A 19392-nucleotide genomic window follows, 5' to 3' on the forward strand; every position below is an offset into this window, starting at 1 on the left:
GGTATAAAAGATAAGAAATCAACAATAACAACATTTAAAATAATAAAAAAGGACCCCTATTGACATGATGTTTAACAAAATTGTTGTGTTTGACTTAAAAAATAATGGTATCTACCGAAAACACACACAAGAAACAACCTTTAAGTGCGAAAAATTTTAGATATTTATGTGTAAGGATAAGGATAAGGATCAGAAAACAGACAACAAAAACACACAACACAATAATGATGATTTGACACAGGAAAAGGGACTAGAATTAAAAGAGAGCCAAATTATATACAACAGCTGTTGACATTAAGTATCCCAAGTACCCTGCAGTTTTAAAGCAAGCAATTCGTCTTGTGATTACTGCTGTCGAATTGCTGTATTCGTTATGGTTTTCCATAACCTCAAAAAAGAAAATTATGATAAATTGTCTCCATCCTAAATAAGGCCCGATAATTAATTAGAAACAAACTGTTGGACCGATTATGATAGTGAAATTCAAATTAAATTTAGCATCTTTCTGGCATCATATGGATTCCGAGCCAAAAGAACTGCTCATCTTTTGAGGCCAAGAACGAATCAAGCCAATATCGAATAATCTGTTTCAAAGTGAAGCGTATCCCAGAAAGAGAGCGTTCTACATCGATCGAAACAAACAGTAGTCGGACGGGGCAAAACTTCCTAATCGCTTCATTCTAAATACTTTTTAACAGGTATTGCAACATGTTGCCGAGCGTTGTCATGGCATATTCTGGCCATTTTTCGGTACAAGTTCCATGTGATATCAAGCTTCAAAAGAATACTAGCAGAATATGCATTCACATGCATGTTTGAATAATACTACTCCCATAAACTGCAGGGTATGTAAATTCATATGTTTGTATGTTTAAGAAAACAAACACAACAACAGAGGTTACACGAGTTCAAAGGAAACCAGATGACATAAAAATTCCAACGTCAACTAGAAGAAGCAGCTACAAAAGTGGAAGGATGGTTGAATAAATAAATAAAAAATACAAAAAAAAAGTAATGAAATAAAATAAGATCCCTTTTGTGTGCAATATTTAAAATTTTTATATTATATTACAAACAAAACATGTATTTATTCCTTTTAAGGCCAACTATTATAAAAACGAATACGAAAGTAAGAAAAAAAGGTCACTTTTGTGCATATTAAAGGTGTACGATACGATAAAGGAACAAGCTGAAAAAGGTGTTATTACTCGTATTACAAAGAGCTACACATACAGCTGTACAATGTGTGTATTAAGAAAAAAATTTTATAGTTTTTATAAGGATTCAATATATATATTTTTTTTTTTGCAATAACTTGATCACTTTATTTAAATTTCAATTGAAATTTTATTTAAAAGAACTGGTATAATAAAGGGAGTTTTAGTTAGTTTTTTTTTAGGAACACACTTATTCTTAGAAATGCTTTGGCAACGCTAAAGGCAGTAATGTCAATGGGTATTAAGCAGTGATGCCAACCAAGTGATTTTTAGCACTTTTTTGTGTGCTGAAATCTAGTATTTTAGGAAGTTATTTTAATATGTACACATAACACCTAAATTGTTGAATAAAATTACAAAATTACTGAAGTAAGTTGGTTGGTCAAGTAGAGTCGAAAGGAATCCGTTTTGAAAAGACCATACCACTCTTCAGATGTAGAAAGGTATTAAATCCAACCTGTAACTCACCAAGGTCACTTAGTCTGACAATACAATGGAAACTTTTTCAAATATTCAATAAATAGGTCTATATCCAAATAAATGCTTAAGACATTTTTATTTTTTTCATAATTAATTAATTTCTGAAAATTGGCAAAACAATGGAAACTTAGGTTTCATTTTTACAAATAGTTTCTAGCTCTTTTAGTGACGTAAATTTTACGTACAACTTTTTCGAAAATTTTTCTGGGAAATTTTATTTTATTGGGTGCATAAGATGGCATATCTTTTGAACGCAGACTTGTATGTCATTTTGAAGGGTACATACATATCTATCATTTATACTCTCTTAGTTATTGAACAGTGTAAACAACTTCGTTTTATTTTTGCTTCGAAAATGTCGAATTTTGTACCAACGAATCGTCATATGCGGGAAGTTTTGATTTACTTCTTTAATTTGAAAAAAAGTTCCGCTGCAGAAAACCAAATCTTATGCTGAATGCGTTCCATCGTTTTCAACGTGTGTAAATGGTTTGTGCGGTTCAGAAGTGGTGATTTTCACACGGAAGACAAATAGCACCCAGGACAGCCAAAAAAGTTTGAAGACCAAGAATTGGAGGCATTACACCATGAAAATTATTGTAAAACTCAACAAGAGTTGCAAAATCATTGGGAGCTACTCAAGCAGCAATTTCAAAACGTTTGCGAGCAGCAGGATTCATCCAAAAGCGGGGAAATTGGGTACCATACGAATTGAAGCCGAGAGATCATGAAAGACGATCGTATGTGAAGTCCGTCAAAAGCCAAATATTCATGGCGCAAAGGTAATTCTATGTATTTGGTGGGAGCAAACGGGTCCCATCTATTATGAGCTGCAGAAGTCTGGCCAGACTACCACAGGGAACCTGTATAAATGCAATGCAACCGTTTGAAACGAGCATTGGCCGAAAAACGCCCCGAATATGCGGCCAGACATGAAACCGTAATATTCCATCATGACAACGCTCGGCCGCTTGTTGCAATAACTGTTAAAAACTATTTAGAAGGAAGTGGTTGGGAAGTTTTGCCTCACCCGCTTTATAATCCTGATCTTGCCCCGTCCGACTATTAATTGTTTCGATTGACGCAGAAAGCTCTCTCTGGGATAAGCTTCACTTCAGAACAGAGTATCCGATATTTGCTTGATTCGTTCATGGCCTCAAAAGATGAGCAGTTCTTTTGGCTCGGAATCCATATGTTGCCAGAAAGATGGGAAAAGGTCATAGCTAACAATGACCAAAACTTTGAATAAATTTATATTATACAAACGTTTTAAAATAAAAGCAAAAAAAAATTTTAAAATTCCGCATACCTACTCCCAGTATTTTAAACTTTTTTAAATCAAATGAATTAACAAAGTCTAAAATAGCGATAGTAATGCAGGGTTAATTCAATGAAATCTTAATTCAGAATATTTCATTCATAGTCTTTTATTTTAATCAAATTCATTTATTGTTGAACCATTTCATAATGAAATTAATTCAATTTTTGTTAATACAAATTGAATTAAAATATTTTTCTTCATTCAATTTGAAATTGTTATTAATCATTTACAAAATGAATTGAAAAAAATTTACCTAATCCTATTTGTAATAGATTTCAATTGAACAAAATTTGAATCATTCAACATACATATTTTGTAATACTTGAATAATAATTGAATTGAAGAAAACTGGAATAATTCAATAAGGAATTCATTCTATAAAAATTGAATTCTTAAAGGAATGAATTCAATTAATTTGAAGTACAAAGGAATTAAGTCTATGAATTACTTCCTAATAAATTCATTAACGGCATGGTTAAGAGATCAAATTTAATTTGATTTTGAAAAGGGATTAAGAATTAATTCTTTCGAACCTTTGATTCTCACTCTTTGTATTTCTCAAACACCCACTCCTTATGATAATGCGAGCTCAAACTGATTTTATTCAAACCCATTTAATCATGGAATTTTGATTTTAGAGAAGTGCTTGACCCCCCATCAGGAACAATATTAAAAAAAAAACACTTTGATGCTAAGTAGTAGCCCACATATTCCAAAAACATTTTATTAAAATATTTTAATTAAAAAATATATACCTACATATGTATGTACGTACATATGTACATAAAAATAAAACAAAATCAATAATGAAAGTATTTATTTAAAAAACTAAACGCAATTTCCCAGAATATTTCAAATTCTATTACTTTGCTTTTTATGTTTTTTTTTTTTGCTACTTTCAGCAATTTAATAAAAATCCAATGTTTTTTTACTATATTCATGGAAAAATAAAACAAATTGTAAAAAAATTGAAGAGAAAAAGAAGAAAAAAAAAAGTAATTTTCATGAATAAATTGATTTTCAAATGAAAAATACACTTCAATTCAAGCAGCAGCAGTCAAACGTCAGTTGTGGCGCACAGCACATCACAACACCAACAATATAATAGCAGCAGCACTATAACAACAACTTGCGTGAGTTTGTGTATTTTGCCAATTTTCAATTAAAATTTATTTCACTATAAACGAAATCGTATTGAATTGTATAGTATAGTGAATATGGATTTTGTTTATTTTATTATACCCTTCAGCTTCGTGAGAAGGGTATATATAAGTTTGTCATTCCGTTTGTAATTTCTACATTTTTCATTTCCGACCCTATAAAGTATATATATTCTGGATCCTTATAGATAGCGGAGTCGATTAAGCCATGTCCGTCTGTCTGTCTGTCTGTCTGTCTGTCTGTCTGTCTGTCTGTCTGTCTGTCTGTCTGTCCGTCTGTCTGTCTGTCTGTCTGTTGAAATCAGTTTTCTGAAGACCCCAGATATCTTCGGGATCCAAATCTTCAATAATTCTGTCAGACATGCTTTCGAGAATTTTGCTATTTAAAATCAGCAAAATCGGTCCACAAATGGCTGAGATATGAGGAAAAAACCAAGACAACCTCGATTTTTGACCTATTTTTTTACCTATATCTGGATTACTAAGACATTATATAGACAATATGGATATCTAATGATAGATATTTCAAAGACATTTGAAACGACGTATATAAGACCATAGTAAGTTGGACCTACAATGGGTCAAAATCGGGAAAAAAATTTTGAACCCGAATTTTTTTTTTTTAAAAAAAATTGAAAAAACAAAAAAATTTTTTTTAAATTTGAAAATTTGAAAAAAAAAATTTTTAAAATTTAAAAAAAAAAAATTTTAAATAACAATCGAAAAATTTTTTTTTCCAAAAAATTCAAAACACAACTGGAAAAAAAATTAAATTTTGTTTACCTAAAAATATTTAAAATTTTGAAGTATAATTTGGTGAAGGGTATATAAGATTCGGCACAGCCGAATATAGCACTCTTACTTGTTTTTATATTTATTTTTTTTTTTTTCAATAAAAATTCATCCACACAAATACCAACTGACGCCGCCGCCGCCTGTGTGTATTTATTAAAAATTTGGCATTCACACATTTCGCTTATTTATTTTTTTCCATTTTATTTTTTTTAATTCCGCTTTCAATTGAAAAAATTTCATGTGAACAATTAAAAAAAAATTGTATTTTATATATTAATTCCACGAATTCGAAATACCAACGAATTTTAATACAATTTAATACCAAAAGCAAGAAAAATATATTAAAGAAAGAAACACAAAAAAAAAAATAAGTCAGCACAGCAACAACAAACGAAGCAAAAAGCGGACCCGTTCAAAGTATATAATCATCATACATACCTCACAATATTATGAGAAATTGAGGTATGTATGACGATTATTTTGTTGTGGTTGTTTTTGTTGTAATGTTGTTATTGTATGTATGTGTTAACATGATCTCTCTTTGGCTCATAGTCTCTTTCTTTCTTAGCTATTTACTGCCACAATGTAAACAAAAACCTTTAGGCTGTTTTTTTAATTTAAATTTGGAATAGTAAACGACTTGGGTAGTATACTACACCGGGAATGGTTATGCACATCGGGGAATATTGGGAACCCCCCATGTACCTCTTCTTCAAGTTTTATTCCTTTGGGGAATATGAGGCTTTTTAGTTGTGGAAACAACATAATGTAAGACCCCTTTCACACTAGGCAATTTAGTTGCGCAAGTCTCTTGCCCAACAACATTACCTCAAAAGTTGTCAAAAATTTCGCTTAGACTTTCGGTGATGAAGCATTATCCTGAGCCACCATATTTTCTAGTTCTCCGAATTCAATCGTGGACGTCATTCATACCAGAACGGATTTAATGAAATGTGTTCAAAATTGGTTGGCGAACAAATTCGCTTTTGGTGATGGAGCATCATCCTGCATCTCCATATTTTCCGATCCCATATTTCCCAAAAATTATCAACTCAACGAGAGCTGTATCAACCGAACGACGAATGAAATGAACTTCATCAAAATTTAGCTTCATCCTGCATCTCCATATTTTCCGATCCCATTGTTTCCCTTGATACCATAATTGGCTGTAGATGAGATCAAAGCTTCGTGAAATGTGAAATAAGTACACGAACTAGTCACCTGAGATCTGATCTAATTAATTTCTGGACTTCGTTAGTTATATTTCCGTTGGGGGTTCCCGAAAGTTGACAATTTGGAGGTATTTCCTGAAATCTTCAAATCGCTTAGTGTTTTCATGGTTAATCTAGTTGTTTCCGATGATACCGTAGTTGTCAGTTGACTTTTAGGGTAATTTTATTAAATGACACTCAATTAAGTTTGTTAACATTTTCCAACGTCTAAAGAAGCGTTATCCGTATCCTCATGTTTTATAGTCAATTCGTTCGAAGAGGAAATATTTTTCTTAAAATTGGTTCAAACTCAAGGATTTCCTTCCCTCGCATAAACAAACCTAACGCCCCTCACAAACTATGATAGGATGTATTTCAGGATGAGATATTGGGGATCAGGGAGGCAAGTAAATTTGTACGCTAAAGGATTATTTGAAAAGCATTGATGCTTTGCATGAAACAAAGATCTCAGAAGGAACCCTAGTCAGATTTTGGAATCTGAGATTTGAAAATTCTAATCCCGGGATGTTTCCGAGTGATGATTTGCATGCATTAACGATCTCAGAAGAGTCACTTTTGGAATCTGAGATTTGAAAATTGTAATACCATTAAAGATCTCAGAAGAGACTATTGTCTGATTTGGGAATCCGAGAATTGAAAATTGTAATCCCGGAATATTTTCGAATGATACTTTGCATGCAATAAGGATCTCAGATCAATAAAATTGTAATCCCGGGATATTTCCGAATATCTGCATTTCGTTAAATTAAATTTGATGAACTTTGTTCAAAAATTAATTCAAACTTGGTTGTCTTTCACTGCCGGTGAAATTGGTTACTGTGCCGTAAAAATCTATGCTATACATGAAATAGATATCTCAGGACATACTGGTTTCATTAGATCCCCGAAATTCGTGATGTACAAAATTGCAATCTGGGGATATTTCAAATTTATCTTCTCTAATACATCTACTCTATTTATAAATACAAGCCGCTGTATTTGTCAAATGAGGGACCCCGAGAACACAAAGTCCCGTAAGTGAATAAAACCATTGAACGACAATGTTTTCACTCATCCACTATATATTCTTTAAATTACATAACCTGATTTCATATTCCTCCTCCCAATAGCTTCGGCTCTAACGAATCTATCAACGCTGGAATAAACTTATTTTTAAAAGCTTTTAAGAAATCATATTTCTACTAACGTGCCTTACCGATAATTTAAAAAAATTCCACAATTTATTTGCAAAATATTTTATGTTACTACGCAATAAATTTTAAAAAGAAAAAAAAAACACAACACAAAACTTTTCAAGGATTCTAGTGAAAACATATTTTTAAAAATTATATAAAATCCTACATCCACACATTTAAAGCGAACTTGTTTGAAATACATAAAATTTTATGAAACCACATTTCCTCGAACTCAAAATAAACCCATTTTAATAAGACCCTCGTTCGCAATGTTTTTACTCTTAATTTTGGGTCGTGTTGTGAACAACATATTCCAATGAATGTGATACATATTGATAATTCCAACTAAATTAAAAACATGAAAATGAAAGAACCAAATAGAACAGGGAGCATACATAGATGTAAAAAAAATAATAAACGCAACCATCAGCTGGTTGGTTGGTACTCAACCTACATACAAGTACACTGAAGATGATGGTGAGTATTTTAGACCCCTAAAAGGTCGCATATGCCAACAAAATCCCAATTTACAGCAACTAAAGCAGAGATATTGTGCATGAGTATATGTAAGTAAAGACGCAAAGAGTTTCACTAGTCAGATGAACAAGCAGACGGATGAACACAATGTAACCAACGGACGAAAGGGTCTTTCGTTTGCTGAGTATTTAAGTGCAATACAAATTTCAGCTGGCGCGTTTTTCTACAAAGAGTGTACGAGTTGTATAGTGACTGTCATTAATATTCGTTGAATGATAATATTTTGGAATCAACTTAAAATTGGAAAAATAAAGCATCTAAACTTAGGACACCGACATAAAAAACGGTTCCAGTTTCTCATTTTTCAACTAACGTGTGATACGAACTTCAATACTTGAATGTTTCATGCTTGGGTGATGAGATCTTAGCTTCGTCCACAAAGTCTGATTCCGTTTAGAGCACACTAATCGATGAGCTGGGTGAAAACTAGATCACGTCCAGATGCTAGTGAAAAAAGTACTAGATCCAACCTATCGCATTCGATCACACAGTCTGGTATTAGATATGTACTCGTATGTACATATATAACTTTAGCAATCTGTATCTCAATAAATGAAGAGCCGGTCATTCATAGAAGTGGCGAAAAACAGTTTTCTCCTTTTCGCGATCTAGGCAGCTGCAGTAGTAACTGTTGAAGGAAACTCTGATTGCATGTTTACCGATAGCACAGTGGCCTGTTAAAACTGCTATTAATCTCGAAACGTTCTTCCTATTCCTATTCAAGAGTTAAATACTGCATTCCTCATTGTATACAGCCAGCTCGCCCGCCTGATCATTACTGTACTAGCTTCTATGTCTAGGAACCCAAACTAGACGACCTAGCTGTGACTGTTGACATGCCTTCATTGTTGCCAATATCTTAGCCGGAGTGCATACAAGAAGAACCCAGATCCAATGCAATAGAACAATCAGTTATATCCATTAACCATGTTATCAACCCCCATCCAATCCCGTCTGGAAGAAATAATAACTTTGACCATCATGAGGAGCGTTATGTAATCAGAGATTTTAGTTTCTAGAAATCATCGTATCGTACTGTTCTAGAATTCACAAATCCTACAATCCATTTAGATACTTTGTGCTTTACAGTAATATCTACAAAGGTACAAGGATTGTGGGGAGTACTCTTGAAGTTTCAGATGGGATCCGATATTGCGAAACCTCAATTGCTTACTCTGACAGTCAAACGGAGATTTCCTATTTTAAAATTACATGTACCAACAGATTTGGAAACATTTGTTATTTACATAGTTTCCAACAACTGAAAGTTCTATATTTTTGTCTCGCCTTTCTGCAAACAAAATGATTAAACTGTTTATGCTTGGTTAGTTTACTTGGTAGCTTGCTACACACACACAATTAAGTATATCGAGTCTACTCCATATTGATCAAGTATAACGACTAGTGTCCTGAGAGCTGATCTATTTAACTTCAGGTTTTCATCAGTTCTATATTTGGGTTTCCCCATAGCTTCCGAATGTTGTTCTCTGTGAATGTTTGACAAGTTCACGAAATGAGCATTCCTTGAGATCGTTCCTGAACTCCTTAAATGTGTTAGTGTTTTCAAGGTTAACCAAGTTAAGATGGTGGAACACATACGATGAGTTTCCAAGTCTACTCCATATTGAACAAGTGTAACGACTAGTCTCCAGAGAGCTGATCTATTTAATTTCAGGTTTTCATCACTTCTATATTTGGGTTTCCCCATAGCTTCCAAAAGTTGTTCTCTGTGAATGTTTGACAAGTTCACGAAATGAACATTCCTTGAGATCGTTCCTGAACTCCTTAAATGTGTTAGTGTTTTCAAGGTTAACCAAGTTAAGATGGTGGAACACATAAGATGAGTTTCCAAGGTGGAAACTCATTTTTGTTTCACAAGATACCATAGTTGCCTGTGTATTTACTTTTAAAGCTCTTAAAATAGCTTAACAATGAGACTCGTATTTAAATGGTACCCTAGAACTTGTTTTGTATTCAAGTTTTGCTAAAATTAGTTCAAACTCCTGAAGAGATGCCAAAATTTGTCTATGTCTAAAGAAACGATAGTTTGATGGACCACAAAGAAAACACAATATGTCGTGGATCATCTGTACGGAATTCAGAGATCTGCTTGCTTCGGAATCACAAGTGCACTATACTTCTAGAACAGAACGATACGAAGATCTCTAGAAACAAAAATCGATGTAAATGACTCGAACAGTCCATATAGGAGATTATGACAAAATATTGTTAAATAGTTCTCATGGGTGGATTGGAGAATGGTATCAAGCCAATTTTTCACTGGATAAGTAAATACTTTCCAGTCGTTCCCGATATTTATAAGTTCAAATGTTAAAGCCGAGCATTAGTGCAAGTCACTGTATAATTCTCTCTGTGTGTGCATGGAGAGTGGTGAAGAAGAGTGTTATAACAACAATATATATTTTAATATACAAGTTTTTGTTGTTGTTGTGATTATTGCCTTTTTGCTAAGGCAAGCTGTTGATGATGTTTTGTTATTTTACTCACTCGTACGTATGTATGTACATTAGGATGGCTTGGAAAAAAATTGGTGGATGTTGCCAATTAATATAAAAGTTTAACTCATTCTAAGATACCGTTTCTCAAAATGCTTGTCCTGTATTAAGTATTTGATGAACTTGATCAAACGAAAAAAAGGTAATTTTGAAGGTGTTAACGATTTGTTTTATATTTCGCGCAAAGGAAACTTGGGAAATATTGGTATCATGTGAAAGGTTTTTGAAGGCGCTGCATAGAAACGGGGCCATCCTAATGTACATACGTTCGTTCGTACAATTATTGTTGTTTTATTTTTTGTTGTGAGTGCTGTTACCACCACCGTCTCTTGTCTTGTCACTTCTGGGAATTCGGTCTAAATTAGAAATGCGTTTCTTGGAACTTTTGGTTATATTATTCGTTTATTGTTGTTGGTAGTAGGTTGGTTGGTTGGTTGCCTGGTTGGATGGTTGTTTGGTAGGTAGGTAGAGGTTAGTTAGAGTTACTTTTAGTCGGGTACGCTGTTTTGCTAGGCTGGTGGTAGTTAGTTGGATAAATGTGGATGGATGGATGGACGTTTGGTTTGATGAAAAGATTGATGGTTGAATTGGTTTTGTTTGGTTGAATGAATTGGCCAGTTGTTTGATATTTTCTTTTATATGTATTTTCGTGCGTCAATAAAATTGGTTGAATTTCTTTTAATTTTTTTTCTCTGTTATCTGCTCTTTTTGCAAGTAAACAAATATTGTTGTTAACATCAATTTCTTTGAAGCTACATTATTTTCAATATAATAACTTCTTGGTATTTTCTTATTTGTATTTAGTTTTTTTTTTTTTTTTGTTAACACATTTTCGTTGTTGTTGCGTTGCCTCTATGTCTTTAGCACTTATCCATTAACAAGGTGCTAAAACAGCAATTTAAAACTGAATTTTAAATGGCAAAGATGATGACTTTTAACAAAACTAAATAAAAAAGCAAGATTCTAAAGAATTCTTAGGAATTTTAAATTTGAATTCTAAAATTCAAATTGCTGTTGGCTGTAATTAACTCTCTATTGCATTAAACAAAAAATACTGGTTGAAAAAAAATCTGGTTTAAGCCACTAAAACAATGTCATTAATATTAAGCCCACTTTGCATATTTTTATTTTATTGCGTATATTTCAAATTGTATTAAAAAAAAATTGTCAGTTTTGCATAAATCAAAACGAAATAACTTTTTGTGATATCAAATTTGATTACTATTAAAAAAATAATGAAACTATTGTAATTTTTTCTTCATTTGTAAGTTGGCAAACATTTTTAATTACGAGGGTTTTACCAAAAATGAGTGCAAAACCTTGAAACTAATTAGTTTTTAATTGAAACATGCTGCATTTAAACAGTTTTTTAATTAATTTGCTTAGTTAGGTTGACAGGTTTGTTCGCTGCACTCCAAAATTCAAGTAGATTGGACTCGGTTTTGTTAAAACCACAAAACCTAATGTAATTTAGTTGTTAGTTACTAATGAAAAGAGTCTAGAGGTATCCATTCAAGATTCGGACTCATCGGATCCTGTTTATTCTCACCCATGGGCAAGAATCTATGTCATATTACATAATGATCCGATTATTCGCCGAGGAGATGAAAAAACAATTCTTCCTTTCCAGTTCTTCTATGTTTACAGATCGTCCAATGACTTATTAATACAGCCATCAGCCAGTGTCGGATAATTACACTTTTGAACGCAGGCAGATATCGAATTTGAAATATTTTAAGCGCATATCACTCTAATTCGTAATCTTGAACATATCCTGGATAGTTTCCCTTTACACTGGCTGTACATACCCAGTACTTGCTCGGCTATCTCTACAAGCTTCTAAGAGTATCATTATGACTGAAGATCACCATCAGGCTTAACAGATAGTCTGAAATTCACTTTGAAATGTACACATTATTTTTTCTGTGGATGATTTGTCATCTGCTAGATCAGATCTGGATTGTTTGTACTACAAGTTGTGGACAAATTGGGAATATTTATAGCATTCTAAAGGTTCTAGATATTGTAATTGAGGAGGAGCGTGTTCTCCTTATTATGATTTTCTCATATAGTGCACATCCGATAATCACAGAGATCTAAATAATGAAAATATTTACATATTTTTCGCAACTTCAAGTTCTCGTTTCCAGGAATTGGTTAATCATTCCATTCATTTAACTATTACACTAAGTTTGGCTATTTGCAGCAACCCAGCCACAACTTCTAAGTATACTCCATAGTCTACACAATCGTGCACCTCGAGTAGTCTGTTTAAGAAGATATCCAATATTCCAGGAATCATCGACCGTGACCAAATAAATTATTGTTTAATGGAGAACCACATAGTATGCAAATGGACTATTGTTTGTAGAACCTAAGCCATCTGTATGGAAGAAAGAGCTCGAGTGCCACAAAACGTTGATAACTGAATGAAAACTACATAGGTATAGAAGATTAGGAAATACTGTAAGTTGATCCAATAACTTTTGGCTATTCATCCTGAATCATTGGCAGTTATGTCAGGATAGTTAATGATGTGCGAGAACTGGCTGTGTTAGATCGCCATATGACTTATCGTGCAGCCGACTTTAAAAAAATTCAATTTAATAGATGTCATTTATTTCCGATAACCCAATTGTGTTTCCTGCAGATATTCTGCAGTTGAGGGTTTGGATATCTCTTCCGGAGATGACGTGAAATGTTCACCAAGATCGTGCATCAAATCGCACGATCGACTTTTATTAGTGGGGTTTCCAGAACACGCAGTCTATACCAATAAGACGCAACCGGCAGATACCCTCAATGTCAACATAATCCGTCAGCTGAGTCATTGAATATTTCACCTACGATATCTCTTCCAAAACTGAAGTAAAATATTTACCAAGATCGTGCGATTTAAACTCGATGGACTTTTAATTATGGAAATTTCTGAAAACGCATGTCTATACCAACCAGCCCCAACCGACGGATGACTTCAAAATCAACATAATCTCGACCTTCTTTCAAATTAAGCCGAAGCTGTGCAGCAGAATCATTAAAAATATGACTTCATCGGTCCGTGTCAAATGACAAAATAATTTTGTTAAAAAAAATGTATATTATTTTCAACACGACTGTTTAATTAAAACTACAATTAGTGTAACTTTTATCTTTACTTATTTTGCCATACTTTTACATTTAAAATTGAAAATTTCTTGAGAAAAACTTTTTTGAAAACACAAATGTAGTACATACATAATAATAATTTTCTAGAATTTCAACATTTCATACAAAAAGAAATTTTAACATGAAAATATAATTTGAACAAATCAAATTTCTCGATAAATTGCAAAACAATATTTGCCATTAACAATAAATTTAAATTTGCAAATTAGTACTTAATAAGAAATCTGTATTTCTAAAGAAATATGTACCTAACTACATGCATATTGACAAAACAGACAACACAACAGAGAGTTTATTAACAAGAAAGGTTAGTTCTGGTGATGGTGGGTTTTACTTGCTAATTTATAAATAGGGATGCGAAATGAAAATTGGACTAAAAGTACTTTTTTTGTTATCCATAAGACTACCACGCGCAAGTAAGCTGTTATTGGGAACAGCTGTTAAGTATGTTTAAAACACATCTGCCAAACTGACAGCTGTCAATATTTGACATCTTCATAGTTAAACAATTGAACTAATTTAGGAGATGAAGGTAACATATTATTTTTAACAATTCGAGTTATTAGAATAACACCAACTATTTAAAACGTAATTTAAATACATATTTAACATTTAAATCGGTGTTGTGTTATTAAAAAAAAAAATAAAAATTTCCACTTCAGCTAAAAACCAATTTCCAATGAAAACATTCAAAGTAAGTATCTCCTTTAATTCTAGTGTATAATTTGATTTTCAATATCAAGCCAAGGAAAATTTTACAAAATTCTTAATAAATTTTAAAATTTATTAAGAATTACTTTCATTACGCACCAAAACGAACAGCAATCCAACCAACCATCATCCATCCTCCTTATACACTTCATATTCATAACTTGTTTGCTGTTGTTGTTGTTCTGGATTGTGTTCGTTCTTCTTCTTTATGATTTATTTTTACGTGGAATCAATCTTCAATTAAAATTTGGTTTCTTTTTAATTCATATTTTCCTCTTACTCTCTGTATCTGACAGAGTTGTGTTCTCATTCTCATTATGTTTTCGAATGTTATTCCTCTTTTACGTTTCGCTTTTTATTTAAAATTCTTAAGAAATATCTTAATCAAAACAAAATTCCAGGAATTTTATATCTCTTCCAACCAAACAACTCGTCAGAAAAACAACAACAACATAAATACACAACACGTTTAGTTTTGTTGTTTGCCTTTTGTCGTTGTGTTTGTGTCCGTGTGTTTGTAAATGTTGTTGCTGTTGTCAATGATGTTAACCATGATAATGATGATGATAATAATAATAATGACGTTAATTTTTTTCTCAATGAGCTTTTTTTTGTATTTCATTATTTACCTTTTATTGATGTTGTTGTTGTTATTGCTTTAAGCGTTGTATCCGTTGTGTAGTGCTTGCTGTTGTTTATGTTACTATTATTGCCCAGACAGACACTACACACAATAAATTCACTACTAGTATTAGCCGCTTTCTTAAGTTTAACTTCCTCTCCCTTTACCGCACGTTTTAATACACCTCACTTTATCATGTAAACAACTTTATTTCTTAAACTTTATAGGTATAAATTTTTATTATGTATTTCTCTTTTTTTATTTTGTATTGTAGTAGTATGTGGTTCTTCTTTTTTACTATTTATTTTATTATTTTTTTGTTTTTCGCTTTGCGTTTCACTTAACTATTTCTTGTTAATCATTTGCCATTTACTTGGAAATTAAAAACACACCTTGTAAATTTTCCTTTAATTTTTTTTCTTTTTCATACACAATTTTCGCTATTTTAATTTAATTATTTAACAAAACACTGAACTTTTCATAGCACGCATAGACTCCTAATAAAGCCAAAAATCACTTTATTACTATTAGATTTTCTCTGAGTATTTTTTATATAACAATCAATGAATAAAATTGTATTGAATTTGTTAAATTTATTTCACAATTTATTATATGTATATTTTCTGGTTTAACCGTAATATAATAATCTCTAATATTTAGTTTGCGTGTGAACATTTCCGAATCGCCATCTTAACTAAAAGGCAGTATTAAAAAATCTTCAAGATATTAGTAAAATCCTCATACAGTGTTGCTTCAAAGTGTAGTAGTGGTGAGTTTTCTTATACATGAATCGACTAAATACAACTCTGTGTTATTAAGTGTGTTGAATTGTTTACATTTTAATTGTACATAATATTACTTATAATGTCGTTTGGTGTTTAAAACTTTTGAATTCATTGCATATTTAAGTAGATGTGTATCATTTTCTAATTAGATCAAATAAGTAGTTAATGTTTAAGACGTTTACATGTAGCTTATATTATTTAACGTAGTAATTGTATCCCAACAGGAAAATTGTAATTTTAAAGTTAGATAAATTACAAAATAATAATTTAAAGAACATTTGAATAAACTAAAGTTCAATTTAAATATTTAGCTCTGTTTATTACAAATTGAAACTTTTGGAAAGGACATTTCTACATAATCTAGATATGGTGAGAAAACAATTTTTACATTGAACGGTCTGTTTTCAATTTATTACTTTATAATATTCCGGAAATATCCATTTAACCTATTTTATCAATAGTTTTCACCTATATTATTAATATTACGTTAATTTAATGTAATTAATTAAACACTACAAAATATGAGAATATTGTAAAATTGAGAACAGCAATACCCCTGATTGAAATCTATATTAGTACAAAGATTAAATACAGATATTTAATACTTGTGGTTAATAGCAAATTCTTATCTAATTTTCATTATGATAAATGTTAGTTAAAAACAAATTATTTTGTATAAAAAAAGCTTAAATTATAATCTTACCCATATTAATACAGTTTTGTTTATCCAAAGACTTTTGGCAAAGAAATTGTTTAATTAAGTATACAATAAAGAGATTTGTATATCATCCGAGGACTCCCTTCTCGCCTTTTGTCAGGATACTTTATTCTACCTCTCAAGCAGTAATGGTGAAAGCCACTTTCCCCGAAATGACCATCAAGTCAGAGAACCAACCGAAGCGGAAGCAGAAGAAAACAAGTAAGAGTGTTATATTCGGCTGGGTAGGATCTTATATACCATTGACAAATATAATTTCACCTAAATACATTTATCTGGTTTACCCCATTTCCTAGGTCTCCTCGTGTTTTAACTGTTAGGCCATTTTAAGGACATTTTATTCTAATTTTTTATCAACAGATAATAATTGCATCACACTAGATCCTTCCCTATGGGCCTAAAGGTGATGGGTAGGTATAATATGAAAAGGAAATCAACATACACGCAGAGAAAAAATATAGTTGGGCATGGTTACTGTAACCATTTCAATATTGTTACAAGTTTTTTAACTATATTATAGTCTCAGTAACCATTTACATGATTGTGGTAACCATAATATGGTTAACTTACGATTCACATGATTGTCTCAACCATATATATGGTTACAGTAAACATATATATGTTTGTGACAACCATTTATATGATGAAGGACTTATCATATTATGGTGCTCTCGGCTTAAGGCTTATCATAATCTGAGAACAACATATTATGATAAAATTATTCATCATAAATATGGTTCCCACAAACATATATATGTTTACTGTAATCATATATAGGGTTGAGACAATCATGTGAATCGTAAGTTAACCATATTATGGTTACCACAATCATGTAAATGGTTACTGTGACTATAATATATGTAGTTAAAAAAACTTGTAACACTATATAAATGGTTACAGTAACCATGCCCAATTATATTTTTTCTCTGCGTGTACATATTAATCGAGGACGACATTCTCGACTAACGACTCTCTCTCTTGTCGGGAGTCGTTTGTCGACTTTTCAAGCAGTGATGACAAAAGTCATTGTATCCCGCGATGCAGAAGATCGCTTTAAATATCGGGCTGTGGTAGATGAGCATCTTAAGTAAAAGGAGACTTCTTCTTCAGACGGCGGAGAATATATGCCGTTGAAAATACCAAATTTATTAAGAAACCCACTATGTAGTAAACTCTTGAATAGAGACCTGAATGACATTTTGAAACTAATGGTAGTGTTAACAGGTCAACAGGTGGAATATATCGAGCATTAACATAAAAAAGTGCAAAAATACATATGTTATTTAATGGAAAATAATTAAAACATAAATTTGTATAAAGATGCTTGCATGAACTAATTTTAAAACTATTCAAAATCGTTTGAATGGAAATTTTATACAAATTCTAATAGACAAGGAAATATATTTCTAAAGTGATCAGAATGTTTTAAAAGGACCAATATATTAAGAGAAAACCTAGAACAGATAAAACAAAGACTCATCATTAAAAGATTAATTCAAACATTTCTGTTCCTTCGTGAGGAGGGTATATATAAGTTTGTCATTCCGTTTGTAATTTCTACATTTTTCATTTCCGACCCTATAAAGTATATATATTCTGTTGAAATCAACTTTCCGAAGCCCCCAAATAACTTACATACACGATTCATACATCAATATCTCCGGAATTCGGTTGCTATTTAAATCGAGAAAATTGGTCCACAATTGGCTGAAATATAAGGAAAAAACCAGGACAACCTAGATTTTTGACCTACATATATGTGGATTACTAAGTCATTAATATAGACAATATGGATATCTAATGATAGATATTTCAAAGACCTTTGCAATGACGTATATAAGACCATAGTACGTTGGACCTACAATGGGTCAAAATCGGAAAAAATATTTTTTAACCCGAAATTTTTTTTTTCACCAAAAGTTTTTTTTCGGTAAATATTAAAAAACAAAAAAAAAAATTTAAATTTAAAAAAATTTAAAAAAAAAATTTTAAAAACAATTCGAAAAAAATTTTTTTACAAAAAATTAAAAAATAACTTAAATAAATTTAATTTTGTTTACCTAAAAATATTTAAAGTTTGAAGTATAATTTGGTGAAGTATATATAAGATTCGCCACAGCCGAATATAGCTCTCTTACTTGTTTTTATTGGATTAAGTATGGAACAAAATATCTGTCAAATGGCCCCCACGGCAATTTAAAGAGTGTACTCTTACTGACACACCATTTATAAAAAGGAACAATAAATGGTTTCACTTTTAATTCTCAGTTACTGCAGTCATATCTTATATACAGCTTCCCCTTATTCCAATTTTGACCACTGTATTATTTTGTTAAAAATGCTAGCTTTTCCAAAATGTTTAGACGATTATGTTTTAACTAATGAAAACTCATCATCAAAACAAACTGTATATAAAATATCTATATAATATAAATGACCTATAAATAGTCTTGTCAAACGTTCAGACATGTGTACAATTTAAATACATTAGTTTGTATGCGAGGGTCATGTGGAAAGTGTTTTAATTCAATACATTTTACTTTACTATATTATAAACAATATTAAATAGTTAATATTCGGAATATATATTTTGTAACAAGAATATTTACAACAATTTTTAAAATCTTTTTTTATAAGTTTCGGAATATTTTCCGGACTACCCGCTATATAAAGTGATGTCCAATATGGGCGGGTCAATATTGACATTTTCTGGCTACCAGGTTGTTTCGAGAAAATCGGTCCACAAATGGCTGATAGATATAAGGAAAAAACCAGGACAACCTCGATTTTTGACCTATTTTTGACCTATATCTAGATTACTAAGTCATTAATATTGACAATATGGGTATGTAATGATAGATATTTCAGTAAGTTGGACCTACAATGGGTAAAAATCGTAAAATTTTTAACCCGAATTTTTTTCACCAAAAGTTTTTTTTTAGTTAAATATTAAAAAAA

General features: G+C 31.5%; 1 protein-coding gene across 1 annotated transcript in view; it reads right to left on the reverse strand.

Annotated features, from left to right (window-relative positions):
- Nucleotides 1-15685, reverse strand: part of Socs36E (Suppressor of cytokine signaling at 36E) — a 48119-nt gene extending 32434 nt beyond the window's left edge. The window contains exon 1 of the mRNA XM_065499714.1: nucleotides 14939-15685. The gene's annotated coding sequence lies outside the window, so the exon portion shown is untranslated. The remainder of the gene's footprint in view (nucleotides 1-14938) is intronic.
- Between the last annotated feature and the right edge of the window lie 3707 nt (nucleotides 15686-19392).

The sequence above is a fragment of the Calliphora vicina genome, chromosome 2 (assembly GCF_958450345.1).
Source record: "Calliphora vicina chromosome 2, idCalVici1.1, whole genome shotgun sequence".
NCBI lineage: Eukaryota > Metazoa > Arthropoda > Insecta > Diptera > Calliphoridae > Calliphora > Calliphora vicina.